The sequence below is a fragment of the Tympanuchus pallidicinctus genome, unplaced genomic scaffold, assembly GCF_026119805.1.
Source record: "Tympanuchus pallidicinctus isolate F22 unplaced genomic scaffold, pur_lepc_1.0 scaffold51, whole genome shotgun sequence".
NCBI classification, from domain to species: Eukaryota; Metazoa; Chordata; class Aves; order Galliformes; family Phasianidae; genus Tympanuchus; species Tympanuchus pallidicinctus.
Window position 1 is genome coordinate 564,191 of NW_026294771.1, and position 16,480 is coordinate 580,670.

A 16,480-nucleotide genomic window follows, 5' to 3' on the forward strand; every position below is an offset into this window, starting at 1 on the left:
TATATCCCAAGATTTGTTTTGCATTTGATTTACAGCTTTTGCTGTAAAGGAATTAATGTATTTCAGAAGTCCCCAGAGCCCACTGGCTGGGGTACTGCCCTGGGCACTGGAGAGCTTTCAGCTGTACTTCTGGCTTTGCCATCATCTCTGATTTTATTTCCGCTTCTTACAACCATTGTAAATTGCTCAGAGATCTCCATGGAACTTGGCTGTATACGGGCCAGTGTCATTTATAGGCAAAGTTGCAAAGAGATCCTCCCCAGTCTGCCTGGTGTCCCTCTTGGCTGATAGCAGCAGGCCGGAATTACTGTGAATTCTGGTAAACCTGGGGGGTCTTCCAGCTTGGCTGCCAGCAGATTTCATATAAAGACTGAGAATTTGCTGTGTGAGCACGAGGCACTTTGGTCCCCATGCCTGGAGCACGGGGGATTGGCTTCACAACTGATCAGGTCACCAAGAGCTGCACTGTCCCCAAATGTACCCCCTTCAACCACTAAAGGTTGCCTTTCACCGCTCCCTGGAGTTCACCTTTCTCAAATCCTCGTCTCTCACATTTCAAGATGAAAAGCTCAGTTGCACAGAGGCTCTTTTGGGCCCTCTGGGTCACAGTGAGGGTATGCTGGCCATGCCTGGCGAGGTGAGAAATGCCTGAGCAGCAAGCCTGAATGTCAGCAAAACCCCAGAGGAGAGCACAGCTAATTCAAAAGCTGGAATTTCTAGATGGCCTCTATAGAAAAAGCACTTGATTCCTACATCTGCTGCAGGAGTTGGGCAGGAGCATCCCTCGTTTGCTGCCTGCAGCCTGAGCAGTTGGTGCTGAGCAATGCAATGGGGACAGGTATGGATCTGTCACCTTCCTGGGGGCTTCTGCAGCTCAGCTCCTACATCTGACCACCTGTGGGAGCAGTCCTGCATGGAAGGAGTGAGAAATCAGAGAGCTCAGCTCAGCCAGAACTTGTTTTTTTCCCTGCTGTCCTGCTGTTTGGCCTTAAAAATTAGAAACACACAACAGAATTGGAGGGATGTACCATTCTTCCTCCTCATTTTTTTCTCGTTTTCATTTTTCCCTTTGCTGCGAATGCCAAATGCAAGCAGGAAAACAGCGCTCTGAAGAAATAAAGGAACACCAGTTTCTCTGAGCTTCAGGTACAAATCAGAATCCCTTCCTTGAGCCCATGTGTGCAGAGACTGACAGAGGTGGGGAGGTGCCAGGGGACCCCAATCCCCACCCACAGAGACAAAACTGCTGAGCAGTGAGGGGTGACAGGAGGCTCCTCTGCTTTCATTCCCCCCCACCACACCTTCAATTTGCTGCCTGCCAGAGGGGGATCGTGGTGTGATCCAAACAAGAGCACAGCTTTTAGGCAACAGATTCTGCCTAAGTGACATTCTCAGATTCAAATCCCTTCCAGAAAGGCTGCTGTAGCTTTTCACAGTGATTTCTCTCCAGCTCTTCCATTTCCCAAGGGCTGGATCATAGCACACACAGCCCATCCCTGAATACCCGGCAGCATTTTCTCCATGTCCAGGTTAAACGACCCAAGAAAGCTGCAGAGAGCCAATGGGTTACATGCAATTAAAAAGATAGAGGTCCTTCAGCCCCACTTTTTGCAATGAAAAGCAAGAATGGAGAGCGAAATGTGAAACAGGTCTGGAATTACGCTGTGGTTATGACATCCTCAATTGCCATTTTGCAGAAAGTTACAAACATTGCTGTGGAAAACAAAATAAAACAAATGAGATCATTTCTTTTCCATGTAAAACCACAGTTTCTTTTGTAATTTCCCTCGTGCATGTGTTTGGCTTGCAAACTGAGACACCGCGATCATTCAGTCCTTGGCTGCAAGAAACTGCTTTAAACACAGTGTGGGGCAGCAGAGCTGCTTGCAGCCCTCCTGCATAGTCCTCCGAGGCAAGAGCTCCCTCGTTCTGCCTATTTGGGGATGAATGTGGTCAGCATCTAGAGAGCACAAACCTGAGCGGTTGGTGCTGAGCAATGCAATGGGGACAGGTATGGGTCTGTCACCTTCCTGGGGGCTTCTGCAGCTCAGCTCCCACGTCTGACCACCTGTGGGAGCAGCCCTGCATACAAGGCGTGAGAAATCAGAGAGCTCAGCTCTAGAGAGCACAAACCCAGCAGCACTGCTTCACCTGCCTGATCTAGTAGAGGAAGAATTAAAAAAGCCATACATTCCGCACCTCGAAATAACCCTTAGGTTGAATGGGAACGATTTTTTATTGCTGCTGTTATCTGTTCATCTCCTGCAAAGGAAAGTGAGGGTCAAACCTTCTGTGGGTTCCCCTCCTTCCTCGCTTGGGAGCAGCGATTTGGGACCGGCCGCCCCCGGAGGGGTGCGGAGCTCTCCGCGGTGCTGCAGCCCCGGGTTCAAGCGCTGCGCCGGGCTCTGACTGAACCACGCTGCTCCTTTGGAAGGATCCCCGCGATGCCAGAGTTGTAAATTCCTGCTGACACCGGGGTGGAGTTGAGTTTCTTGTCTGCCTTACAGTGAGGTGTGGTTTCTGAGCAGCATCTGGGCACGGGTGTTCCTCTAGGACGGCTAATAAATGCTAACAACCTCTGAACGTTGCTCAGCGGTTCCATGTCGTGTTTTGAGGCTGTGTATTGTCTGAGCATTTTCTGGGTGATTAAGTAAAAAGTAACATTTGTTCAGTATGTTCTGTCACTGTGCGTATGGAATTGGACATGATTTGCTTATAATTGTCTCTGTGATCTCCCTCATCAAAGGAACAAGACCCATCTGCTGGGCAGAGCAAAGCTGTTCGACTTGAATCCAGATATGTTACCATTTAAGGGGTGCAACCTTTGACAGAACATAGTACAAGCCTTTGAACAAAGCAGTTGTGCAACTGTAACTGTTGTGCAGCCTAATTGAATCACAAACCACACATGCTTTCCTTGGGCAAAGGCTTTCCCTGTGCAAACACGATCACGTCCATTTGCCATGAAATTTATTACCTTTCCAATTGTATGAGTTCCATACTAAACACGGACTTAAAAGTGTAAATGCCATGGATTCATCTTTAGCACATCCACGTGTTTCGTTAAGGCGCCTCATAAATTCATTCTGACTTTCATTAGTTTGCTTTTACTTCTGTGTTACACTTTTTTCTTCCTTTCCAGTGCATCTCAGTTTGATTGCCCCTTTAAGCTCTGCCCGCCTGAGATGATGACACGATATTTGCTTTGGTGTGTCTTAAATAGCAGCCATTTCAGTTACTACTAGCAGAAAGTAGTATTAGCTGGCTTCATTTAACTTTACTTTCTGGTTTAGATGTTGACATTAAGTAAATTGCTTTTCAGGATCTTCTGAGCACCTGCCATTTGAGGGGAGCACCCAAAATCATTGCAGATTTTTGCCATATCCTTCCTTCTTGGCCCCCCAGATTCTACAAGCACCAGTGATCCAAACAGAATTGTTTCTGTTATCAGTATGCCTCACGTCAACATTTCATTAAGTCCTAGGTCAGTTTCCATGCTCTGTACAAGTGAGCAAAAGTTGTGCACGGGGGGCAGGACTTGTGCAATGGGATCTTGCCTCCCATTCCTTTCAAACAGTTTACATCTTGCACATTTGGAGATCAGCATTGGGATCCCAAGAGCAGAAGCAGGAGGGGCAACGAGGGCAGGCCAAGGCTGAGCTGCAGCCTATGGATCATCTGCTCCTGGGCTACACAACAAGAGGCACTTTGCAAGGAAAGCAGGAGGTGAAAAATGTAAGAATGAATTTCATACCCTCTGCATAAGTTCTAATTTCCAGTCTCGGCTTACTGTGTGGTCTCAGACAGTTTTTCCTTGTTATTATCATGACATGGATCCACTCAGTGTCAGACATGCCATTACCTTTGGACTCCAGATCCACGCTTTGTGTTCCTTGCAAAGACAAAATCTGGGGAAGCATGATATGAAATCCTCTTCACTGTGACCTGAGCTATTATTTCTGGTTCTGCCCACCATGACAGTGAACAACACGGTGCACTTTAACTTCACAGACACTAATTTAGGCAGCAGTCTGACATTTCTCTTTCTACTTTACTTCATTAGACTCATGGGTATCCAAATATTGCAGGGACTCACTGCATTTGTGCAGAAGAGGTGAAACTGGTGTGTAACACAGGGATTCACTGCTCAGCATGTGTCAAGAGTCTGAATGGGAAAAGTTATGAAGATACTGGATTATTAACCCTCCTTGTTTTCTGTTTGAAAGTCCATGGCAGAGTTGGTCTTCACACAGATGATTCAGTGCAATATTTTTTTTTGTAACACTGATGGCAAAACTAGATGTGTATGGATTATATTGTTACAACTTCGTTCTACTTTTATGATTAATTTTGAAAGCATCATGACAAGTGGCTTTGAAAAAGGGAGTTACAATTAGAGAGCTGATCTGGACATTGGATTTATTGCATTGCATAAAATAATCCTCAACCTGCTTGATTTGCCTTTTCCCTCTTTATAGCTCTCTGAGTGGTGGCTGAGAGGGGACTTTGCCCAGACTCTGCACCTTATAGAAAGGAAGTCACTCCTGATGGTTATCACTGCTTTGTAGACTTTAAGGAGTTAACTCCAGACCTTGCTCTGGCTCCATTTCTGCTGAGTGGATTTTATGGGCTCCTTTTAACTCCCAGCACAGATTTGACACTCTGGCCTTTTGCAATAATCCTCTCACTCATGTTGTTTCTTCTGGAAACTTCTCCTGCCCGGTTTGTGCCAAAAAAGCTCCGCATTCCATTTCTCCCAGACTTGAGTGGTTTGTGTTGCTTTTTTTTTTTTCCTTTTCCCCCCTCATTCCTTCTTTCTTTGTATTGTTAACAGTTAGCAAGAGACAGAGCAAGGTTTTGCTCATTTATTTTCCAGATATTCTTTCTCTGAGCTCTCATTGCTTTCCTGGCCATACGCCCTCACCAGGACGAAGTGGCCCGGTGGGATGCCTGCTCTGTTCCAACACTATACGTTAGGTTTTCCAAACCTTCCCCCAGAATGCAGCTGGGAAGCCCCTGAAATGTCCAAGAGTTGTCCTCCAGTGAATGATTTTTTACTCAGAAGCATCTTGAGACTCTCTCCCCATCTCTTCAATTCATGGTTTGTGAACGTGCAATTTTTGCAATACGTTGCAGTTCCATTATTTCTTGCTTTTACTTTCAGATGGGGAAACTAAGGCAGAGAGGAGGCTGAGCTATTCTATCTCACCCAGTGTTATAGGATATACCTTGGAACAAACCTTTGCCCACGTGTTGCTCACCAGCCCTTCTCCAAAGGTCGAGGAGTCAAGAGTGTGTTTGCTATATGAGAATTCATTGTATAAATAAAAGTCTGTGTGGCAAAAATCAAAGGCATGTTAGGCTAAGAGAATGGCTGTATGCATAGATCTGCTTGTTGTACCCAACATGCAGCTGCATCTTCTGTCTGGGGCTTTGGAAGGAAGGAAGGCCAAAGAAGATGTGTTAAATGCAAGCTTAATGAAAATAAATGGTGAGATAAGCTGATGATTGTCTCAGCCAGCTCAAAGTTCCAACTGATTCAAAAGAAAATCCAGTGTAACTCTCTTTTTTCCTTTTAATTGGGAGAAATTGTTTGTAAGAATTAATGCCACCACGTCAGGAAAAAACGGGCTACCCCGAACTCCCTTGAAGTCCCTTTAAATTCCTCCATCTGTGTTTCCATTTTAAAGCCTTCCTCCATCAGAGTAATTTGAGCTTTTCCTTGGAAGGAGCAGTGAAAGAAGAAAAATCTCTTTATCCGGCGCTCCTTTCGCTTCAGTTCCAGCCACGGATTGCCCCCTCCTGGATGAGAGGAGAAAGTCGCATCCCACAGCCTTGCAGACCTTCCCTCCATGCTCTCAACTCCTGCACCTGCCAGACCTTGGGATGCTTTGCTTCTCCTTGAGCAGGCTGTTCTGTAACGTAATACTTTCTCCACCCAAAATGAGTGTGACCATCCCACGTGCTGGGGACTAAACTGGCCAGGACCAAGAGATGGCCAAGGCTGAAGGTGACAGAGGTCTGCCTCATCCTGGAAGGAGAAGGGAAGGGTTCAGGAGAATATTTAGTCACTGCTTCAGAGTTTTTCTCATAGAATGTGACCTTGAACTTGCTGCCATCATAGGCTGCAGAAGTCAAAGATGTCAACAGGAGGCTGAAGGGAATCCAACAGGTTACTAAAGGGCACATCCACCTTTGACCGTCAGCAGCAATCCATACAAAGCCACCAGGTCAGAAAGTTTCTTACCTTGCTCACCATCAGGGGCTGAGCCATCACCCCTAGCACTGCATGCATGTCTTTTCCCTATCTCTCTGCTGTGAGCCGTGCTGGAGGCAGGAGATGGGGCAGAGTGCTGCCCTCAGCCAGCACAGATGAGAAATCTTGCTCCAGCTGCAGCACCACAGTGCCTCTGGGCCGCACAGCTTTTGTAACACATTTCTATTTAATGGCCAACACCCTTCCCACTGGTGAGCAGTAACACTTGTGGCCTTTGCTCAACCTCTCTGCCCATTTGTGGAATGCCAGACAGATGTAAGGACATGACTGTGGCCTACCACAAAGCTCATGGGGCTTCCTTCCCAGCACTTCATTTTCCACTTTTCCTTGGTTAAAATCCATCCCAACAGCATGCCATCATACCCTGGCAGGCAGTCTGGTTTGTGGGGAATCCTCTGTCTCCATGGTGGCATCCCCAAGTCTTTCTCTGTCCCCATTCCCACTGCATTGTGTGAGCCAGGAGGTTCCCAAGACTCTTAGAGACTTCCAGCAGGCAGCAAGAAACACGAAACACAAATCCTTTATGTATTTAACTCTCATAAAGAGGAAGCCCACGTCTCCTTCAGCTGCTCTCTGGAGCCACCGACAGTTGGCCTGATATGAAACAGATTTTTGGGGGGGAATGTTGTGATTTGGATAAGGGCACCAGCAGGAGAGAAGGTCCATTTCTCTGCCTAATGGTGCTTCAAATGCTCTTGTGAAGTTGAATTAACACCACTAAAGGGAAAGATTAGATGTCACTTTAAAGTGGCTCTAGGGAAGTTTTCAACCCAATCTATTTGCACCCATGACACTGCCTAAAGGTAGAGCTAATGTGAGTGCAATGAAGTCGTAAAGACAGTCAGCCTTGGTTTTAAATTAACAGGAACATTATTTACACTTAGGACATGGGATACAGCAAACCCTTACCGTAATCTCTGCTACTTCCTCGTTTCTCTGCTCCTGCATACTCAGGCAATATTAGATGGGTTAATTAAAAAGACAATATAAAACGTGATTCCCTTTTTCTTTTTTCCTTTACCGAGGGCTTCATTTTTTCTAAGGTTGGTTGGTTTCTGCCAAGAGAAATATATAATATCAACGTTTTATTCTCCAAAGAGCCACTGGATGGGATGTTAATAAGATTAAAATGATAATAAATGAGTCCAACGGCAGCTTTTATGGGTTGGCTTCTGCTGAGCTCCCTTTTTGATTCAGTTTTGCTAACACTCCGGTGGGTTGATTACCCACGCAGTTCCATCCCATCCACCACGTCATGGGGTCCTGTTGGGGACCTGCCTTCCCCTTCCCCCACTCACAGAAGTTCTAGTAAGGTCTACACCAAAGGAAACAAATGGAAAACCCCCATTGCCTTCAGGATGGCTTTGGAGATCCAGCAAAGCTCTGCACCATGTGGAAAAGGACACAGAAGGGGAAACTAAGGCTGTGACATCCCTGGGTGGATCTGCAGATCCTTCTGCAAGCAGGCAGCACCCTGCAAGCATCCCTAAAATAGGGGACCCCTCTGCAGCCATACAGCCAGCATCCAAGAGCTGATCTCAGCCTCTGGGACCCTCTCCCTTTGTCTCATGGTTCTGACCTCCTCCCACTGCACTCAGAGCACAGAGCCATTTCCATGCTGCATTTTGCACTAGCGCTGCCATGCATGTCACTTTTTGGTGTAACTTGACAGAAATGCAGCTTGAAAACCCCGTGAAAACACAACTAACCCCATTCTCACTTTCCCTCCAGGCTCCAATGTTTCTCCACCTCGGCTAATTTTAGCCAGTTAATTAATTGAGCCCCGGGCTCCCTCTAGCGTTGCTCGGGGCTGTTCCATGGGTGGGGGACTGCTCCCGGCCCCATCCTTCCCTTCCCTAAAGGGAAAATGCCCTCGAGTTTAAGCATCACAGCCAGCCTTGATCTCTGCAGATTTCCTTGCACATCTCTCTGTGCATTGTTTGCATGAATGACACAAAGAGGTCGCAGCTGCCATCTTCAAAATGTAATACAGTGAGGTCGTTCAGACCTTGAGGTCCTTTAGATGGTATTGACACCAGAGAAGGGTCTGGAGTGGAGTCAGGTTAAATTGTGGGGCTTCAGCACAGTGGGCTGAGGTTGTGTGGAAGTTCTCAGATCCTCAAACACTTTCCTGCATCATCAAATCCTCACAGCCCCAGTGGATTTCACCTGCATATCTTAGAGCCTAAGCTTGAACTCTGAGTGTAAGAGATGAGAGGATCTGCCACAGGGCCATGCCATGATCGTGCTCAAATCACCAATACAACCTTATTCCCTCATGTACCAGGGGCAGAAAGCACAGACTTCTGTAAGCAGGGTGCATGGGCATGAGCCAGGCGGCCCTGAGCTTGTGAACGTGTTTCTTTCTTCATTTGGATAGGAATCACATTACAGAAATGAGGTTTCTTTACTCACTTCAGCCCTTGTAACCCTGAAATGAGGCTTGAGGTGCTCTTTGCCTCTTTTATAGCTATTTCTGCGGGGAAACTGAGGCACGCAGCTGGGACTCCTCAGAGCCCTACAGGATCTCACAATGGGAAGCTGTCATGGTTGTGTTAGACACAGATTAGAAGCCAATTTCCTCCTGTAGCTCTCTGTTACTTCCTTACCCTTGGGAGAATCTCTTCCTTTCTTCCCTTCCTGCAAAGATATTTCTGGGCAGCCTCCTTTTTTCCAGTGCTCCACCTCCAGGCTGCTGTGATGACGGGATGTTCTTTCTGTTGCTATCTCCATAAAACTGCCAGCATCAGGGCCTCTGGGCCTGCCCAGAATGCAAATAACGATAAATAACATGGTCTGCTGGCTCCAGCCATCCTCCCTCTCCTTTCTTCCCCTCCTTCCTCCCCTCTCTCAGCCACAGTGCATCCTTTGGGGGGTCTGCAGGTATGCGATCATCCGGAAGGAGCTCATAATTCTTGGGGAATTTGTCCTTTCTCACCCTGACTGAGGCATTCCTCTTTGTTTGGAAGGCTTTTCCCTGTGATCTCCAACAGACACACCTCAAGTTTCAATCCTAACCTTGCGCTCCTGCTCCTTATTCAAGGATGGTGACCTGTGACCTTCAAGGTCAGACATCTCTAATCCCAAGAACAACATCTCTCTAGTCTACAGGGGGATCTCTCTCTCTTTTCTCCCCCTCCCCCCCCTCCAAATTCCTGGAATCTGGCTGCACAAATCCCTCCTCCTCCAAGAAAGGGAGGAAAAAAAAAAAAAATCCCATCACATTGGTAAAAATAATATATGAGGGGTAGTGGCTCTGGGGGTGGAGAAGGGAGAAGAGACCTTAAAAGGCCCCCATCTCCCATGGATGAGAGCTAAATAGTTTCAGGATGGGGCTGCAACTTTTCTTTGCTGTGTTGGAGTGAAAAGACACTGAGCTCTGCTGTTGGGACCCAAAGTCTCACTTTGCTCTTGTGACTTACCTCGTGATTTTGGGGCCTTTTAATACGCTTCTTCTGAAGAAGAACTGGCAGATGAAGGGGCAGGACAATGTCCAAGCACCAAGGGATGATCAGAGAGCTGGAGAAGTAATTTTTTTTTTCTTATTTTTTTTTCTTTTCTTTTTTTTTTAAACTCTATTTGAGATCCAAACCTTCAGAACGACTGGAGGAGAGGAGACTGTTGTCAAGGGTGCGAGACACAGACACTGCTCAAAGGAGAGCCATAAACCAAAGGCAAAGGTCCCCGGACAAGGGCCAGGGGCAGAGGGAGAGGAGTGCTTACAGCCAATGGAAGTGAAGCAGAATTTGCTCTCGTTCTTTTTCCCAGCCTGGATTTCTGATGATTCTTTCCATTTAATTTCACCTCGTTTCCCTACCAAGCTCCAAAAAAACCCTGTGATTAATCAGAAGGAAAAGCAGCGAGAACAGCAAACTGATGTACCTATGGAGTTTCTCCAGCTCTCTGCTGATGGTTGAGGGGCTCTTCCCACCTTCATGAACGTCCCAGGGATGTTTCAGAAGCCGAAAATGCCTCTGGGTGGAATCAGGATCCAACATCAGGCTGAAAATCCTGCAGCTTAAGGGCAGGTCGTGAATCAGCTCCCATTGCAAGGTTTGAATGTTTTAATTCTCTCTAATTCCGAAGGGATTTCTCATTGGGAAATGTAACCCGGAGAGAGATGGAAAGAGGGTTAAGGAAAGAAATGAAATCGTGTCCTGGGAGTCAGGTTGTAAAAAAGCTGTTACCTGGTAGTTTTCAGGCTCGGGCGCTATAAAGTGATTTTTACAAGGAAAGGTTCTGTCTGAAGGCATGAAGGCCGTGGGGGACGCGGCAGAGGGTCGGGCTGGAGCGGCGAGCCCCGACGGCAGAGCTCGGTTGTGAGTGCTGGCATTGAGCCTCGAGAGGCGGCGGTTTGAGGCTGCTTTGTGTGTTATTGCACCTCCTGCAAAGGGCTGCTGTTTGTCGGGGTCTTTTTTGGTTACTCTTTTCCTACCAACCACAGATTTTGTGTTTAAAAAAAAAAAAAAAAAAAACAACAGCAACAACGAAATAACACCTTCGGAGCAAACCTTCAGTCCTTCTAGCCGAGATATCCTGCGCCTCAACCTTCGACTTTCCCTTTGAAGGTTCTACGCCTATTTCTCCTTTCTTTTCCTCCTCCCCAGTTTCCCGACGGCTCTCGGTTCTGTAGAAAGGCTGAGGACAAGTGCAAGGAGCGGGGCCGGGGCTGCTGTCTGCCTTTGCCCCCGGGCGGGTTGAAGGCACTGCGGGCTGCCGGTGTGCAAAGCGAAGCTGGACTTTGGTCCATGGGGAAAAGGACAGGGACGAGTGTGCACGGAAAAGCCCCCTGCCTCCCCGAGGGACCACAGTGCAGGATCAGACCCTGAAGGAGGACTGATATTCTTTATCAGTGGAGGTTTTTTGGCTACTATCCTCATTGCTGTACAAAAGGCTGTTGAAAGAGCAAGTGGGAAAGAGTTTGGAAGGGGAGAAGAGAGGCAGAAAGGCGCTGAAATGGGGGGGAAACCCTCAACTCTGTAGCACCCAGCTGCTGCAATCCTGGTGCTGCTCTCAGTTCTGAGTACCTCGGGGAAGGAGAGCGCAGAATAGGGAGCAAAGACCCCTTCGGGGCTCGGCGAGCTTCGAAAAGAAGAGCTCCTCTCTCTTCCTCTCCATATGTATGAACTTTCGGTTAATCCTTCTAATTTCCCAAATCTTTAAAATCCCTGCTATTACCTATTCTGAAATAATTGCCCGTTAGTAGCTACTAAAATCCGCTCCTTTTTATTTTCTGCGTCGGGAATACAGAACCAGCTGCGGCTGCAAACCATCCTGAGCTTTAACAGGTTTCCATCACTCCTTTCCTCAAGGCTTAATTCCAGAAGGAGAACTGTTACAAACGAAGAGGTTGGATTCAAAAGGTTCGAACGAAGAACCAATTTTCCCTTTTTTCTTCTCGCTCTCAGCTCGAGCCATTTTGGAAGCGGTGTCTCCAACCACTTCTGAGCTGCTGTAGTGATTTGGGGTTTTTATGTTTGGCTGCGTCGTTGTTGCGTTGTTTGTTTGTTTTTCCCTTGGCAATTGCAGCCCTGCAGAGCCACAAAGAGCTTTTTTTTTTTTTCCCTTAAAGACAGAAACAAAATGAATCCCCGCTGATTGTTAAATTGCAGTGCGAGGCCAGGCATCAAATCCAATGTATAAATCCTATTCGAAACAGCCTGGGTGCGGCTTCCTGAGCTGGGCAAACCCCAGGGCAAACCCCACAGTGGGGACCTGCGTGTCACCTCCCGGCTTCTTCTTGTGTTTCCCGACGCGACAAGTGGTTTTTCCATTCCCAAAAGCACCGCAACCTTTATTGCATGGAACATACAACGTTTTCCTCCCTTGCACGTAGATTTGTACAGCCCGAGGGCAAATGGACTGCAGGGACTTGAGGATTTGTCCCATGGGGCTGCGGGGAAAGAGCTGAGCCCTTCTCTACGGCAAAAGCTTCGGGTTGAACGCACGCAGTCGGGCTCGGCTTTGGGGTGGTTTTTTTTTGGAGGGGGGATGGGTTTTCGTGCCTCGATATAAGCACGGGGTTTTGTTTCACCTCCGAAAGGGTTTTCTCAAAATAGCCCCCATACCAAAAATGGGGAAGGCTGGGAATAGCGGTGTGAGTAAACGCGTCGGAGCGGGGAGGGACGACGGGAAAGTCGGCGTGAACCGCAGCCTCGCGTCTTCGTATTAAAAAATACGCGGCTCCCCTCTCCCCCCCCCCCCCTCAAAGCGATGAAGTTTCCCATTAAAATTGACACCAGGGGATGGTCTTAGCAGCTTCGTCCGCCCCGGATTGGTGAGCCCCGCCGGAAGCCGCCTGCACACGCATTTTCTAACAGATAAGTCAATCGGCAGAGACTTGCCCCCCTCTCCCCCCACCTTATCCCAAAATACCGTTTTCGCAAAGCCGGAGCCCACCAGACACCCGGCAGCACCCAGCTCTCCCCTCTCCGCCACCCACCCTCGACTCCTCAGCGCTAAAGGAAGGGGATGAGGGGATATTTTCCCCCCCCTCGCACCTCTTTTTGGGGGTGCAAAAGGGTCGGCAGCAACCGGCACTGGGGATCCCGCACCCCTCCGGGCCCGCAGCTTCATCACCAATGTCCTCAGCCGGCTCAAGGATGATGTAGCTTCGCACCCACCGCAATTGATGATTTTGAGGTGTCCGTTCTGCTGTGGAGGCTCCTTATGGACCGAGGGGAAATTTAAAAAAAAAAAAAGAAAAGAAAAGAAAAAGAAAGAAAAGAAAATATAAGCTTTTTTTTTTTTTTTTTTTTTTTTTTTTTCGCAACGAGGTCTTTAGACGAGGGTCTAAAGATGCTAAAAAGGCACCAGAAATCGAAGGTGGGTAAAACAAACAAACAAAAAAACCCGAAGTCATCTCCCCAGGCTTTTACAGGGGGCGAATGCAAACAATCAGGAATGGGAGGCGGGCAGGGAAAGCCCGCAGTCCGCCGTCAAAATAGAATGGTTTTGTCTAGACTGCTAAGCAGGGGGAGGAGGGAAGGTGGGTTGTTGGTTTGTTGTTGTTATTGTTTGGTTGGGGTTTTTTTTCCCCCTTCGTTAACACAAAGGGCTTTTAGTTAAAAATTAATTTCCGGCACCTTTGCTCTGTCGCCAGTCGAGGAAAGGAGTGAGAAAAATGAAATCACGCGAAATGAGCCGGAGCTGGGAAAGGTTCGCTCTAACAAGTGGTGGGAGGATGCTCTGCCAACGAGCGGAGCTGCTCTTTTTTATATATTTCCTTGGCTTTTTAATTATTATTATTTTTATTATTATTATTACTATTTTTTCTTCGGAGTGGGAGAGTTTGATTGAAAAATAATATTAATTAATTACGAAGAGAAGGAGCGGGATGGAGGTGAGGATGGGTAAATGGCTGCTGGATTCGGCCTCGCCGGGTGCTGGGGAGGGAGGTGGTGTTCGTAACGTGTTGCTCTTTTTGTAGTTTCCCACGTGTAAATTCCCGATTCCCTTTTAATTCTCATCAGCTGCAGCGGTCCGGATAGAAAACTGTTGGATTCTTCTGCGGACGGCCGAGCAGAGCTGTTCGTCTTCCCCCCTTCTTTAGCTTCTATCATCATTTCTTCCCCTGCCTTCTCAAAGTTCGAGCTCTCTTTTAAAGCAAAGATAGGGCGCAACATTTCTTTGTTCTCACCTCCACTTCTCCTCACCGTCTGTAGGGAGTTTCGTCCATTCTCGGTTCCGACCCTTCACGATTAGCGTCGTTTCTTTGTTTCTGCGTTGGGCTGAAACCCCTTTAATCCGCACCATCCAGCGGGAAACGAATCGGGGACTGCAGAAACACCGCAGGGAAATCCCGCTTGGAGCAAAGCTGGGAAATTCTGGAACAAATCCTCCCCCAAATAACCTTTACCTCTCTTGATGCCCACCCAGCCAAACCCACTGTTAACAACCACCCGCCCCACGCTTTTCCATCTGCGTGGCTCTTCCATTCGCATCGCTGTCCTCTCTTCTATTTCAGTTTCTTTTCTCCCCTCTCCGCCGACTCTCAGAGCCCGCTGTGGGGACGGAAGCTTGCTAGGTTTGGAATTAAAAGGTCATTTCGAGAGGATTGCCAAGTCTACGTGCTGGGGGGACTCAGCCTTTTATGCCGCCATGTGTTGTCTCCGTCCGCTGCCATAGGAAAGCAGTTGTGCCGTAATGAGGTACCTTTAAATTTAATTTCCTGTCCCTCCCCTGCTTTATGGATTTCTAATAACAATGTCGGAAACCTGAGAAGAAACCTCTTAAAGTCTCCCGGACGGAGGGTTTACATAAATAATGGAAGGTAGCCGAGCTTAATTAAGTTTTCCAACAAATTAATAGGATAGGAAGAAACGCTGTATTTTCTTTAAGGGTCACCCAGAGAAGGATGTGTTTTTGTTGCGTCTTTCCATAGAATTCTTATAATATTACTCTTCAATTTATTTATTTTCCAACTGATATCTTTTCCAGAGATTTAAGCATAATCCCAAATAAACTGAAATGTATAAACTAATTAAAAGATTAACTGGGGGGAGGAAGAAAGAAAAAAGACTCTGAACGCGGCTAAAACTGAGATTTTTGGACAGATTTCCCTGCGAAAAAATAAAATAGGGGGAAAAAAAATAATCGAATGAATTGTTGGACCAATAAAGCCTTGGCAAAGAGGGAGTTTTCATGTCGGATAAGTAGATGCTCGTATCCGACTGCAGGTTTGCAGGATGTATTTTGCCAACTCTTTTTCTTTAACGCTACCCAACGTTTCCACCTCCCTTATACCTGAATTCTTTCTCGATGTTTGGCCTTAAGCGCTTCACCCAAAGCTCCTATTGCGACTTCAAGTCTTCTTCGGTTAATTTAGAAGCCTTGCCTCATCTGTGGATTAATTAAATGATATTTCTGTAAGTGAAGAGAGCCCCCCCCCCCCCGCCCTCCCCATCTCAGCTCACGATGCCGGGTTCGGTGCAGAGCCCTGGGTTGGAGCTGAGACGGTTCAGATCGCCCCAAATTGGGGTCGGCTGTATGGGGAACATTACGTGTTCCCTAGCTGAGCTGTGGGATCGTCTCCCTTCTGCACACCGTCCGCGTTTCCAGTTCGCCCTGCAGAGAAATAGAATTACTGAGATAGGTGTGATCGATTCCCTGCCCTCCTTTTTCTTCTTATTAATTGGGTTCTCCGGCACCGAAGGGATTTTTGTCAGGATTTTTTTCTTTTTCTCCCCGAGGATTTCGCACGGTTTGGTTTCTCTTCATTGTGTGGGAAGTGGGTGCCGATGGAAGGGGCTCCAGGGTGCAGCGGGATCCAATATCTCGGGGTTTTCTTTCTGACTGCGGCTCTCCCTGATCTCAGGACGAATCCGGACGGTCACACACCGTGATTTGGGAACGGCGAGACCTTAGGGGTGGTGGAAGAGTGGTGAAGCAAAGCATCCAAGCCAGTCCTGATGGGGAGGGCCGGGCCGAGGGGCTCCGACTGCCCTCCACTTCGTGTTTTCTTGCCCCGAGGGGTAATTTTCCCTCTGGATTCCGCTTCCCTTTTTCTCTAGGGTCGCGTTTGATGCCACTTTCACATCTAAACAGGACTCGGGATCCCTTCTGCCCCTCGGCACACCTCGCTGCCCTCACCTTCGGGTCCTCACGCTCAACCCGAGCATTCCCAGCCTGAAATTCCCGACGTTACAAAGCCTTTTGCTTAGATCGTGTCCGAGGGCATCCCCTGGGGAGTGGGCTGCAGGGAAACGACTTTGATCGTCGCTTTCTTTAAGGCAAAATGTCTCATTTTTATTAGCAAACGTCTTTTCTCTTTTTCCTTTTCCCTTCTTTCACTTAAATAATAATAATAATAATAATAATGATGATGATGAAAGGAAAGTGGAGGGGAGAAGAAAAAAAAAAGACAGAGAAAAAAAAGCTCGGTTAAAATGCTTGGCGAAGGAAACAAAGGCCGCACAGCGGATGGCAGCGCTGGTGCGGAGGCAGCGCGGAGCCGGGGCCGAACCCGGCCAGCGAGCGCCGCCCTGAGGCCACGGAGCCGACGGACCCCGACGGGGGATGCGGGGAATGGAAGCCGAGGGGGGGGGGAGGGAAGGAAGAGAGAGGGAAGACACGGTGCTGCTGTAAGGGTTTAAATGCAGCCCCAGCCAACGGAGGGCAGGGGATTTTTAGTAATTCTTATTGGTGGTTTATCGGCGGGGTACGAACGAGTAGAGCGTTTTCTATTTCCCCCCCACCGACGTC

The 16,480-nt window shown here is 47.9% G+C and overlaps 2 long non-coding RNA genes across 3 annotated transcripts; both read right to left on the reverse strand.

The window, feature by feature from the left end:
• Positions 1-4,430: 4,430 nt before the first annotated feature.
• Positions 4,431-10,021, reverse strand: LOC128091780 (uncharacterized). The gene is made up of 3 exons (XR_008211512.1): positions 9,700-10,021; positions 8,887-9,038; positions 4,431-7,332 (listed from the first exon to the last, which is right to left on the reverse strand). It is a non-coding gene; the product is annotated as an uncharacterized LOC128091780 (long non-coding RNA).
• A 1,296-nt stretch (positions 10,022-11,317) lies between these two features.
• Positions 11,318-15,931, reverse strand: LOC128091779 (uncharacterized). Of its 2 annotated transcripts, none has more exons than XR_008211511.1 (4): positions 15,869-15,931; positions 15,023-15,638; positions 13,917-14,054; positions 11,318-12,943 (listed from the first exon to the last, which is right to left on the reverse strand). It is a non-coding gene; the product is annotated as an uncharacterized LOC128091779 (long non-coding RNA). The 2 variants fall into 2 exon arrangements; XR_008211510.1 differs by lacking the exon at positions 15,869-15,931 and having other exon boundaries at positions 15,023-15,118; positions 15,280-15,367.
• Positions 15,932-16,480: the final 549 nt, after the last annotated feature.